The sequence below is a fragment of the Lagopus leucura genome, unplaced genomic scaffold (genome assembly GCF_019238085.1).
Source record: "Lagopus leucura isolate 7727_CA_CO unplaced genomic scaffold, USGS_WTPT01 Super-Scaffold_100001, whole genome shotgun sequence".
Taxonomy (NCBI): domain Eukaryota; kingdom Metazoa; phylum Chordata; class Aves; order Galliformes; family Phasianidae; genus Lagopus; species Lagopus leucura.
In genome coordinates, this window is record NW_024962262.1 from 72,528,154 (window position 1) to 72,542,234 (window position 14,081).

At 43.6% G+C, this 14,081-nt stretch overlaps 1 protein-coding gene across 1 annotated transcript in view; it reads right to left on the reverse strand.

The window, feature by feature from the left end:
- The window catches only part of DYRK1A (dual specificity tyrosine phosphorylation regulated kinase 1A), an 84,514-nt gene extending 83,977 nt beyond the window's left edge, over positions 1-537 (reverse strand). The window contains exon 1 of the mRNA XM_042867050.1: positions 419-537. The gene's annotated coding sequence lies outside the window, so the exon portion shown is untranslated. The remainder of the gene's footprint in view (positions 1-418) is intronic.
- Between the last annotated feature and the right edge of the window lie 13,544 nt (positions 538-14,081).

Sequence of the window (14,081 nt, forward strand, 5' to 3'; positions counted from 1 at the left end):
AGGCCGGGCCGAAACCCCGCTCCCGCCCACCGCAGGGCGTTGCGCATCAGGGCGAAAGGAACCGGGCGAACTCCCTTCCTTCATCCCCGCTCCCGGGGCCCGGCTTGCTCGCAGCCCGGCAGCCTCTCCCGGACACCGACGCGAAAAGGGCCGCAGAGGCCGCAACCGCTGCCCAGGCCTGTCCCATTAGGGGGCGGCGGAGGGGAGGGCGGGGAGGAAGGGCAGCCCCGAAGCCCGCAGCGGTTCCTCGCCCCACCAGCGCCGGGCAGCGGCCCGCCGGGCCCCGCGCTCTCCCCGCCGCCTCTCTCTAAGATGGCAGCGGCGCTGCCCCCTGCGCTGCGCCCCCTTCGACCGCGCCGGGCCGGGAGGTGGCACCCGCTGGTCCCGCTGCGCAGCCCCCCGCCGCCGGCTCACTCACCGCTCGAGCCCCGCGCTCCGGCCCGGCTCCTCCCGGCGGCGGCCTCTCCTCTCCTTTCCTCTCCTGCCGGCGCGGCGGGGAGAGCGAGGAGCGAGCGCTTCTTCTTCTTCCCCCGGCCTCGGCCCGGGGCCCCGGCGCGGCGGCGCCTCCCTCTTGCGCGCTCCGCAGTCCGTCCGGCCGCTCCGCCACGCTCGGGCCCGCACGGCCGGCGGCGGTGCCGGTGCCGATCGCAGGGTCTGCCCGCTGCGCGCCTTCTTCTCCGGGCGGCGGGGAGAGGGGGGGGGGCCCGGCCCGGCCCGGCGGGCGGATCCGCGGCGCTTCCTGGCCGGGCTGGATTTTCTATCGCTCACAAAATGGCGCGCGTTCCAAACCTGCGCAGCGGCCGGCGGCGGCAACGGCGAGGCCCGGCCTCGCCTCGGCTCGGTGAGGTGCGGCGGTCGACGGCGGCCTGAGCCCCGGCCTGGCAGCGCGGGGACAGCGGCGGGCGGGCGGGCGGCGAGAGGGGGAGGGGGAAGAGGAGGAGGAGGAGGTGGTGGTGGAGAAGGAGGGGGTGGGGGGGAAGCGCAGCGCTGTACCGAGCCCCCGGGAACTCCTCGCTCCCTCCCTCCCCTGCTTGCCAGCCAGCCTGCCTCTACCTCCTCCCACCCCGCCCGCTCCTCCTTCTCCTCCCTCCCGGAGCGGCTCTGCGCCGGCACCGCTCCCTCACAGCGCGCCGCAGCGCGGGGTGAACCTCCGGCGGACCCTCGGGGACGAATTATTGCCCTTTTTGGATATACATGTATATATATATATATATATATTTTTTTTATGAGGGTGTTCTTCGTATTTCTCGACCTTCCGAGGGAAAGCGGGAAAGGGGAAAAATAAAAAAATAAATGAAAATAAATTAAAAAACCACCACCACCACGGCTCGGGCGGGAAAGGGTTTTGGTTTTTTCTGATTTTTTTTTTTTTTTGGGGGGGGGGGGGGGGTTGGGGAAAAAAAAAAAAAAAAAAAAAAAAGGCGAACCGACAAAATGGCGGCGGGGCGAGCTCGTCGCTGTGGCAACTGTCCGTCAGGTCGCCCTGCTGCCCCACCCCGCCCGAGCGGGCGGGAGGGAGGGAGGGAGACGGCGCTGACGTGGGGAGGGAGAGAGCGGGCGACGGGTAAAAGGCGGGGCTGCCGTCGCCTGGCAACCGCTGCTTCTCCGCCCTCCCCCGGGCCTCGGTGAGGCTGTGACGCTTGCCGTGCGGCCGCGCTGCTGCCGGTCGGGATGGACCCGGTTCGCCGGGCCCTGGAGCGTGAGAGGGGGAGAGGTGGTGGCAGGCTAAGGAGATGCGGCCCGCCACAATGGTGGCGCCTCCCCAGGCTGCAGGGGCCGCCGGCAGCGCGAAGGGGGCGCGGGTTGTGGCGCCCCCCGGCGGGTCGGGTTGGTAGGGCTCGGGCGGGCAGAGCTCGTTCCCGCTTAAAAAAATACCTGTTCCTCTCACGTGAAAGGCGCTGAGGAGCTGGCTCTGCCGTGCGCTTTGTGAAGGGAGTCACGGGTTCCTGAGGGAAGGCTGCTTCACAGAATCACAGAATGGCCAGGTTAGGAGGGACCTCCAGGATCAGGAGCAAGGATCATGAATCTCCAACCCCCCTGCCACATGCAGGGCCACCAACCTCCCCATTTCATGCTTCCCTATGGGCTGTTGCACACAGCCACCCTAAACATGCGCTGGGGTTTGGTTTGTTGGTTTTTCATTTGTTTCTGGAATGCTCACAAAGATCGGAAAGTAAAGGATGGCCTATACATTTTAGTTCTAACCTGTGACAGTTTTGGTTTTTTTTTAGCTCCCAGACAGGCTCCTTGAGAAAATGAGGGCACGTTGCTGATACCTGTTCCCTTAGCTTTTATTACTACCTTAAAGTTTTTTCTTGCAGCAGAGAAGGTGGCAATAAATGGCCAGAGATAGGCAGATAGGTATAGCAGCAGCCAAGTATTACATCACCAAAATACCTCATGGCTTTACAAATGCAGTATCGCAAGCAGTTTGTAGAATCACAGAATGCCCTAAGCTGGAAGAGATAGGCTGGTGTTTCACTGTCACACTTTAAAACAGGATTTTGCGTTATATTTCTTAAGAATAAGATAATGGGCTCATAAGGAATACCTGGTTGGATTTCTCTTCCAAAAAGACAAACTGCACCAGAAAGCTCAATATTTGAGGTTGAAAAGAACTACAATAAATAAAACACTTTGGGGGGAGGGAGGAGGGGGGGAGAAAGAAGAGGAAAAACCTACTTAAAAAGTTTTTTAAAAAAAGAGAAAACAGGGAGGAATAAGATTTGAGAGAGAAAATGATTTACAACATACGTGACAAACAGAATAGATGTAGAAGAAAGCACAGCAATATAAAAGTTTTCTTAGTTCAGTAGGTGAACTAAGTGAACACAGTGTGCAACACCCAAAATGGTGAATTACAGTATCCTAATGGGACAAAAATGTACCTTAGAGTCAAATATAGTGACTATTCCACCTCTCCTTCTGCCTGTCTTTCAACATGTTGAGAAATACAATCCTTCCTGTCTTCCTCTGTTTTGTTGGCATGCACTTACATCTATGCTGCCAACAGAGAAGACTTAGGACCAGTGCAGAAATGGTTGCAAGTAGAACTCAGAGGATACAAAAGTTCCTGTAAGTGCAGGACTGTCACAGAAAGTATGCTGTAGCAATGAGGGTTTGCCAGACGGATGACTTATTGCTACTAGGGAGAAAAAAATGCGTACATTATCATCCAAAGAAAGAACCATATGATATGGCACAAACATGAATGTAAAGTCACAAATAAATATTCATGTTTCTATTTACTCTCCCTTTTATCAAGGAAATAGAAGGGAGATCAGTGAATTGGTGAAAATTACATTTTTCTCATGCTTTGAAGCTTGTACTTAGTAAAGTTTAGTAAAGATCTGTTAGGTCTACTTGTTTTATAGTTGTTTCTGGTAGTTGACACTATTATTCAGGAAACAGTACTAAAGTGGTGGACTAACATGAATTGGCTGGAGAACTGTGAAAAAAAAAAAGCTGTGATTCTTTAATGATTTTGAAAGTCAAGCGAAACGTACTGTTAATGGATGGACTACATGGAGCTCTCTCCAGCCACCAGTTCTGCTTTTTTATTTGTTACTTCATTTGTTTGCCTCTGCTTATGGGTACAGTCTACTAGCCTACATGCAATGCCAGATTTACCTATCTTGATTCACAGATGTTGGAAGCAACAAGTGATTTCAAAACCTTCCTCACTTTGTATGGATTACCAGGGCTTCATTACCCTACTCAAACAACTAGTATATTAAGATTGCGTTTCAGTTATTCAACCAAGCATTCTGCCATAGGCTTAAAGCAGTATAGCTGTGTCAGCAGACATCTATGTGGACTTCTGAACACCCATTATATCAGTAAGACTATTTCTACTGTTTCTGGGGTGAAAAAGTTTTCCTAGTTAGGGAGCTGAGTACTTCCCAAGTCTATAGAAGTTGCTCGGTATATTATTGGCCTGGTTCCATATCTTTCTCCTGCTTCGGACTATGGATGTGCTTTGTTTTTAGTTTGTTTTTTAACCGCATAGTGGTTCCTGATAGTGGAATATGATTATGGGTAATATGTCCAACTTTTTCTCTTTTCAGTCTTGATTCATTGAGAGGTCCATTTTCCTCTCCAACCTAGTCTCTGGAAGTCTTCATTCCCTAATCCTAAACTTAAAGAGCCCTCACACCATGCAGTATTTCATTTGGAATGCATGCATTTCTGTTAGAACTCCAGGCTTCCTTCATATCAGTCATGGGAGCTCCGACTTCTGCAGGGTTTATTATTTGTACTTGGAATATGTACTTCAATCTAGAAGATGTTTTGTGCCAGCAGCAACTCAAGTAATCCTTGGTATCCTACACATCTTCTGCAAGAGTGTCTTAGCCCAGCAGACCGCACTTAGAAGATATTCAGAAAGGATTTCTTCAGAATGTGGGAAAAAGATTGTCAGCTGTTCTGTTAACTTGTGTTTCTCAGGCAAAGCCACCATATAGCTCACTCCCTTTAGGCCGCAGTCTGAAGTTAAGTCCCAAAAGAAGATCTCTCTGGGTTACATCATTAGCACTTCAGAGAACTCCACAGCAGCGCTCAGACAGACTTAATTCTAAATCAAACCATCATCTGGAATGAGCAGCTTGTGTTTCGCCTGTCAAAAAGGTGCTGCTAAGTAACTAATGTGGTCCATCTCTTTTTAGGCCAGAGAGGTTGCCATAGTAACTTATCTGAATGCAGATAGATATGCTTTTGAGTCATCACCAGAGCCTGGCTTTGATAGTACAGGGTTTGGATTGACAGTGAGTACTGCATGTTGTGTAGGTTGGCACGCCTCTGGACCAGAAGGTCCTGGAATTGCTGCTGTTGCTGCAGGATGAGGCTTGCTGAAAAAAAAAATACAAAAAAAAAAAACAAAAAACCCACATTGTGTAGCTCCTTGAATTTTCTCTAATATTCTCTTGAATGGTTGTTAGGTATTCCTTGCTTTTCTCACTCTGTAAAGAGGCAGGCTGGAGATCTCTTTTCTAAATGGTAAGTTCTCACTCCAATTTCAAAGTTCTTCCCCAAGACGATGGAATCTTGGGGAAAAAGCCTCTAGGAAAGAGGCTGTGTTACTTCAGAGAAAAAGTGTAATTTAAAGTTGTACCATATAACTTCTCTTGAAACCACTTTCCATGATGCATAAATTTGTATGAGTGCAGGAGAGTTTTCCATCAAAATCAGGCAACTTGAAGAACTGTGATTCTTTAATAATTTTGAAAGTCAAGTGACACAGTCTCAAGTATGTCCCATCTAGGAATTCCTCTGCATCTTCAATTTCCAGCTTCTAGAGGAATGTGTTTTCCCTGTGTTTGGAAACACACAAAAGACATTCAGTTAATTCAATCATAACACTTCACTCACATCTAAATGACCCCAAAGCTTCAGCATGTGACCCTTTTGAGCAAAGGTGACTGTGAACTAGGATTTATTCAGAGTTTATGGGTGTAGTTTGACCAGTTGGCACACCAACCTGAAGCATTAACATTTAAGACTGTGGTTCAGCTTTTCTGATAGTGAAAAATTATTAACTAACTGACCAGGATCAATCATCTCACCAAATTTTTACTAACTTTGTGTTTCTCTTATGTGAGATCTCTGCCAGAAAAGTCATCTGTGAATCCGTGATCATTACTAGGAGTTAAAAAATTATGATGAGGGATGGGCTAAGGGACCGATCAAGAAGTTAACTCAGCCTTATAAAACCAGAATAAAATGAATTTGTTCTTTTTACTATGCGTGTAAAATAACTCAGCTGTGTATACATTATTTTCCTATAACATATGTTTCAGAATCAGTTCCTTGTCTAGCCACACTCTTTTGGCCCTGGAGCATATTCTGTGGCATCACAGATGTAGGCTAATTGCTACGTGGGCCAACACTCCTATTTTATTTTATTTATTTATTTATTTATTTATTTTTTGTAGGGCATGCTTTTTAGGGGCCTGCAGTTTCACCTCAGCAAGTTATTCCAGGGAAACTGGCAAGACAAGCAGGATTGATGTTGACCTTATGCTGTGAATGCCCTGGCCCACCTCATGATCACTACTGCATGCCAGTAGTGAGGCCAACCAGGCCTGTGGTGTCAAGTCCCACAGAGACAGTCCTGCCAGAATGGAGTTACTAAAATAGCGGATCGGCTGCTGGGCAGGGTTTTTCTGCTGCTATGAGGATATCCCATAAGTATTCCTTCTGAAAGTTCCGCAGGCTGGCTGTGACAGTCTGGTGAGGGCGGAATGTCACAAGCATCTGTGGGGGAAACACACATGGGGGCACTAATCTGAGACTGGCATGGGAAGAATAACATCATGCAAACAATTCTGTGCAAGCAGGTCAGCCAGTCTGCTCTCCATGTAGACAAGTCAGGTCTCAGTTCTCTCTGAAGGTACAAGAGTGAGGGGATGGGTCCACAAGTTCACCAGATGGTTTGCAGTAAGTTATGCTGATAGGAGAAGCCTCAGGGGCTCCCTTCACTCACCTGAAAGGAGGTTGTAGTGAGGTGGAGGTGAGCCTCTTCACCCAGTGATAGGATGGGAAGGAATAGTTACAAGTTGTGCAAGGGGAGGTTCTGGTGAATATTAGGAACCATTTCTTCTCAGCAAGAACGGTGATGCAGTGGCACAGGCTGCCCAGGGAGGTGGTGCAGTCACCGTTCCTGAGGTGTTCAGGAGCCGTGTGGATGTGGCACTGAGGGACGTGGGCAGTGCGCGTGGGGGGGTGCGCTGGTGGTTGGACTGGGGGATCTGAGAGGTCTTTTCCAGCCTTAACGATTCTATGGTTCTATTATTCTCCATGACTGTTCTCTAGAGAGTTTTCCATCCCTACTCTTCTTAAAATGGCTACGGGATTGTCTGTCCTCATGTCAATTTTAGTGACTTCCATCCTAAATTTCCTTGTGCTGGGACTGTGATGTGCAGTTACCAGCCAGTTGTACTTCCAGTATGAGAAGAGGAAAAAAAAAGTTGAACAAATGATTGCTTTCAGTCTCAGGAAATGACAAAAACCTGCAAGGACTGCAGCCCACCAGAAACAAACCTGGGCTGATGCATGTTCTTTCCTCATCACCTGAAGTCAAGAGGTCTGATTGTTCATTTATTTAGTACAGATGTGTTTGAGAAAAAAACTTTCTCAAAAAGTTGTTAGGGTAACATGGTTAGACTGCAATTGGACTTGGTGTAAGGTCTTTTCCAACCTGAGCAATTCTATGATTCTATGAAAAAGTGGCTTGAATTGCATTCAAATCAGCATGAGAAAACCTGAGATCAACCAGATTTTGACAATATATTCTGGCTAAAAATTGGCCCATGAGCATTACAGAACAGATACCTGGGCAGAAGTTTTTCCTCTGCAGGATCACGTGTTTTTTTATTAAGGTCAGTTCCAGGCTTTGCATATTGAGTAAGTCTCTGACAACACAGTATGTATGACTAGAAGGCTAGCATTCTCCAGCTATTTGGAACTCGTGTAGTCACATGGATTTGTTTAGGATATGTTTACACACCAACAAAGTCGTAGCTACTGATTGCCTAAAAATGGTTAAGTGTTATTAGCATCAACATGTTTGGAGTACATTGCTGCATAAAATCTTAGCTTTACTTTAAATATCTGTCCAATGCTGCATTTTGGCATCTAGCCCATCTTAGCCCCTCTACTGTTACTTCTGTCACACATATGTGAATAGTACCAATCCTTTTCAGCTCACCTTTATCTGAAGAGGCGCTCCCTTCTCTCTTACTATGACACTGATTGCACAAAACTACATCTCTGCTTCTACATTCTGTGTTAAGTGCACTGCCCATAAATTCTTTCCCTTCTGGAGAATAAAATTAGCATAAATCCAGATATCTTTATGCGTAAGGCCTATCAAGTTTATGAATGCACAGAATATCATGCTTATGAGTGCACACATCATCAAGTTTATAAGCTTTAGCACATAACAGTTATGCTTGTAGCACATAAACTTTATCTCTTGATATATAAAATTCAGTTATGAAAAACAAAAGCTAAAAAAACTACCATTTTTTCACCCTTCCAACCTACGTGTCATAGAACAGTTTGTCACAGTAAGCCTCAACCAAGTTTTGCATATAATCGACAGTGGGTTGTTGGGTTTTTTTGTAAGATATTACAAAGTTATGTGAGACTGGACTTCTTTAGCAAAATTTCAGGCAGAACATAATTTAATTGAAATTTAATTCAAATTTAGAAATTATAATAAAGATAAATGGAAAGCACATAGAAAATTCAGTGTCTAAACTAACTTGTAAAAGGTTACTTCAAAATCCCACTGCAGAAGAACTCACAAATACATTTATTTAAAAGTTGGGTTTTTTTACACAACTTTATTTTGCATTAATCAAGATGAGTCTGCAGTAATATAATATAAATACAATTAATATATATATATCTATATAAATCAATGTAAAAGATAATGTAACTCATTTTTTTAAGTTTATTCTAGGTACACCACTATTCAATGTAAAACCCATATTTGACACTTAGAAGTCTGAATACTTCTTCTGAAGAACTAGAATATGTAGGTTGCTCCAGAAGTAATGCCTCCTACTTATTTCCATGGAAACTGCAGCAGATACAAAGAGCACAATAATATTGTTTGATAGAGCAGATTCCCAGCTATAGAATACTATTTTTTTCTGCCTAGCTTTACATTTTTGCCAGTGTTGAACAAGAGCCTGTATGCCATGCTTGTGAAAATCTGCACCAGCAGAAGTGACCTCCTGTCACTGTCAGCACTGCTGAAGCATACCACCCACCCCTCACTCTGCTCATATCACTGTTTGATCTCCATAAACGTTCAGCAGGTGTTGATGAATATCACTGAGTTCCATCTTCTCCACATGAAGACATTCTAGCAAACATCTTTGATTCATACGCACTTCCATGTTTGACACCGTTTAGACAGATTGCCCCTCTGCTGCCTCTGTCACATGGAAACAAAACGTAATGGAATATTGGTGGGAAGGTTCAACCTCTACTGCCTCACCACCAACATGCTCCTCTGACATCATGGGGCAACATAATAAAATAGGAGGCATTAGTTTCAGAGCAGCCTTCATATATTCATAGTCATTTAATAAAATGTTAATTACAAAGAGCCAATTGTGAGAGACACACAAAACCAGTGCTTAGATACACCAGTACTTTATATCTGGAATGGGCAGAGTGTGCTCTTTTATTTTGTACATGAAAAGCAGTACAGACTACCATGTTACTTAGGTCTTCTATTTTATAATTGTTAACTCTCCCTTCCTAGTGTTTAGCTGTTCTAAATGCTACTCTTAATTGCTGGGTTAATGGCTGTGGCCACCAAATAGAACAACATGCACCTCACAGCTGCACCAAAAAGCTGGCTAACCTGGTCAAATGCTCAAGCAGACGAAATAAGATGTCACACTTGAGCTGTGCTGTGGACAGTGGCCCAGCATGCTGTTAGCACAGCATCTGTTGATCTTAGCTCAACAGACAGCCCTAAAAAGGCAGGTACCTCCCTACCTCTGATTGTCTTTATCTGAAGTGAAGGCATGATTAGGCCTTGCTTTCCGTGTAGGAGCTCATATGAGAGAAGCCACTGGAGGCTTGTGGCCTTTGCCATAGTTAACTTGCTGTTTTATACCAGCCCACATAGTCATTTTGAACAGTATACTTCTGGGTCTGACTCAGAATTGAGAATTATACTCGTTATTAAATTAGGCAGAGTCCTAATATTGCAAAATACCATAGGCTGTATCTAAGATGTAAAAGCAAGGGCTGATAGAAGTAACCCGGCAAGCACACCAAGAGCAGCAAGAGGCTCGAGGCTAATCTCACTATTACTTCTTTTGCTGAAACTCCTGTATCATCTGGCCTACACTCCAGAGATATTTCTTCCCCTATTTGTATCTATCCTCTTGCCCAAAGTAATCCTACTTCTTATCCTTCCATGTTCAACCTAATATATTTCTCAGCAGCAGAAATGCTAAAGAGACAAAAGAAATGTTCTCCCTGTAGATGCGCAGAGTTTAGATGCCACCAAATGCTGGAACAAGTAATGCCAGTTAGCCCACTGCCTTATTATTTGGAGAAGGAAGTTCGGAATTTATCAGTGTAAAGTTCCTACAGTGCACAGACAACCATGATTCTTCAGGCTTTCATCATTTCGACCACAGGAGGATAATAGGAAGGGTTGAGTCTCCTTAAGCCCTGGCATGAGAACCGAGTCCCTGTTTCCCATGGGTTCAATAAGCCTGACACTGAATGTTATCGATTTGTGTACGTCATGTAATCACTGAGACCAAACTCTGTGCGTGCTACAGAGCCATCGTCTGCACATGTGCATTACGTCACATGTCTTGGACACGATGTACTTGTGTGCGTGGTGTTCAGAGCCTTGAGCACCCGTGACGGGAAAGGAACAGAACAATTCTCTCACATCAGGGCAGCACCTATATTGATTATTAAGAGCTGTTTTCAGTGCTTTCAGTTAATAGACTTAGGATTTTACAGAAATTTAAAATAATATACATATGTCCTTCTAACTTCATCATGAGAAAGGGCTGAAACCTTTCTGGCATTTTTTTTTTCTTTCTCTCCAGAACACTCAGGCTGAGGCAAACAACCAGCTAATCCTTGTTTGTTTGTTTGTTTTCCATTGTTTATAGTTTTGCCAACCTTCAACGGCTTGGAAGAAATTTTGGATTCCGGGTGTTCCTTCAGGCTTGATTTTTTGTTTGTTTGTTTTTTCATTTTTGAGAGGGAGAGAAAAGGAATCGGGAGAGGTTGGGGTTAGTTTGGGAAAGGTAATATTTCAGTTTTGGACACTTACAAGCAACTGCAGACAAAATGCCAGTTTAAAGGGCTGAGAACTGCAAAATTATTCCAATCCTAGTTTTTCACAAGCAGGAACTTTTTGTTGTCCTTTTCATGTGGCTTTTTAGAGCAATAAGATCAGTGTATAATAAATTACGGTAAATAACCCAGCTCAGTGTTGTTAATTCTTGCCCAAATCCCAGATAGCTCTAGGCCTCATCTACTGCTTAGCCAAAGAGACAGTATACAGTTTTGTTACACCCAACACACAAGTGTCACTGTACATGTCTACAGAAGAAAAGAAAAAAAGCATTAAAGTTTCTTCAGAACTAGGGAAAGTTTCCAGGCATTTGTAGTTCTTTTTCCCAACAGAGTATCACAAACTGTAGAAAACAGGGCTTTCAGCAGCAGTTTACCGTTGTATCACAAAATTGTGTAGTGACTGAGCCACACTTAGTTTGAAGAGAACACGTGAGAAGTCTCTACTCCTTCAGAACCAACAGAAGCAACTTGTAGTTCTGATATGATGCACAAAATACCCCTTCTTTTAAATGTTTCCTTTTATGGCTAATAGAATAAGTACATTACTTCAAACAGAATTATTTGTAAATTAGCCATATTCCTATTCAAGTGTCAAGATCTGTTGTCTGATATAGATTTTATATATGTGTGGTAACGGATCACAGTTTAGCAGCCTAATCTAAATACAGTCACCTTTCCAGTCCCCTCTTGGATAGAATTCTGGAGTTACCACCTCCAAAATGGCACAGCACTTGCAACAGAAATGTCAGTTATAGTTTTAACAGTTAAAACCAAAAGTTCTTTAAGGCCATTGCTAAGCTGTGTGAGGGAACTTCGCAGTGAGAGCCATCAGTATTGTAGCAGCTCAGTGTTCATATAGCTCTACAAACAATTTTTGCTATATGTCACCTGGAGTGAATAGTGGTTTTTTTCTGCGTCAATATGGATATTTCAATTTTAAATACTTGCACCACCAAAATACTAAATTTATTTATTTTTTTCAGACTTAGATTCCAAATTTATTATTTTGCATTATGTTTGTGTGACATTTGAGTCAGATGCTCGTGGAAATATATTTTCCTACATGTTATGTAAGTAAAAAATGTTTTCCCTTAAGATTCTCGGTAACTTTTGAGTTGAAACAAAATACACAAAGCTTTACTGTGAAAAGATTTTTAAGTGATGAAAAAAGGAGATAAAGAAGAACATTCAACTATAACTTTAGCTAATACAGTTCAAAGCAGCAAGCTTTGAACTTGAATCTGGAGAATGTGCAAACAGCGGAGGTAAGATGAACATTTCCTATACAGTCAGCCTTCAAGTTACCTTTATGCAGCTGAATAAAAAGGCTTAAATTTAGGCTGAATCATAATATTCTACCATATTCTACCATACATCTAAAAGAAGTTCTGTGTATGCAAATACAAAGGGAGGAAATTACATCTCCTTTCTCTCAGTCATGCAACATTCATGCACCCTCTTGCATTTTTGCCTCCCACAGTTGCACTCCTGTCTTTTCTGTTTCTCATAATGGCAGTGCCCACCTGAATAATACAATGTTTTGAACAATCCATGGAGATCTTCCATTTCTCTCTGGAGAAGGATGTTGAAGTGGCCTCCTGTCCTACAAAGTGATAGCCTTTCTTCTACCGTGTATTCTTTCTTTCTTATTCTTGCCTTCAAAGTTAATTCTCTTCCCCTGCAGAGTGGCACGACTTTGGAGCCAACAACTGTCCCAGAGATGACCAGCAGAACCCACAGACACCAGAGTTCCTTTCCTGCAAAGACACAGTGTTAGTTATTACACGTGGGTGACTGACTTTAACTGCTTAACTGCTTTTGACACTATTTTTTTCAGCTCTATGGATTAAGATTCTTTTCTTCCAGAAGCTATCAGTGTTTCTCCTAATCCTTCATGACTCTGAATCGTTTCAAAATGGTAAATCTTGTGGTGTCTGAATCTTTTCTGTGGTATGTGCATGACGAACTGCTATACTGTGAACTTTAAACTCATCTAGTTTACTATCTGGTTTCCAGCAACAGCAATAGAGCATATCTAGCGTAAGAGTAAGGTACATGTGTTGTCCCCAAGCACTCCAGTGTCCACTGATTTGTGGTTTAGAGGCTTCTGCAGTGTGAATAATGTTTCTTCCTTACATTTAATGGAATTTTCTTCTGTTAATTTGTTGGGTTTTAACTCCTACACCTTTAACATCTTGCAACATCTTATAGTATTTTTCAGCAAAGAATTCCACAGCTTAATATCCTGTGAAGAATTCTTCTTTTTTGTTTTGAGCATATTTCCTAACAATTCCATTAATATCCTTTGAACTTGTTTTGGAAAAACAGTAACAGTGTCTCCACATTCATCCTTTCTCTATGACTGGTGATTTTATAGACCTCTGTCATGTCTCTCCTCAGTCATCTGTCTTTCAGACTGAAGAGCCTTTAGGTATGTCTCATGCAGAACCATTATGTTTCTTCAGTTGTCCTTATCAAACCTTTTCTGAATCATTCCCAGCTCTATTATGCCCTTTTTGAGATGTAAGGAAAGGGACTGAACATACTACTCAATGCACGGTGTACTATGGATTGATACGGAGGTGGATGTATTACAGTGTTCTCTGTTCCACTCGTAATTATTTCAGCTATTTGATTTACTTTCTCTGCACACAGGGGAACACTGAGTAGATGTTTTCAGAGAAATATTCATCAGAACCCAAAGATCTCTTTTGTGAGTGGAGAATCAGCTTATAGTCCACCATTGTATATATAATTTTTTTTCCCGTGTGCACTACTTTGCATTTAACTATGTCACATTTTATCTGTCGTTTTATTATCCAGTCACTCAGTCTTGTAAAGTCTTTCTATAGCTCTTTAGTTCTTCACAGCCACTTTAACTTCATCACAATTTGTCCTCTAACTTTCCTTTACCTGAATAGCTTAATATCATTAGCAATCTATGATACCTCACTGCTCACTCTCTTTTTCCAGATCATTTATGAATACATTAAGTACCACAAGTCACAGCACAGGTCCCTGCAGACTCCTCTTGTGATCTTCCTCTTCTGTGAAAGCTAACCTTTATTTCTGTTTTAATTCTGCTTCCTGTCTTCTAGCCATTTTTTTATCCATTCCCTTTTCTTCTTATTGCATAAAGGCTTTTTTTTTTTTCCTTTGCTTTTCTCTTTTTTTAATGAAGCTTTGTCTAGGGATCTCATTGCCATTGCCACTGGGAATCCTATAGCCCT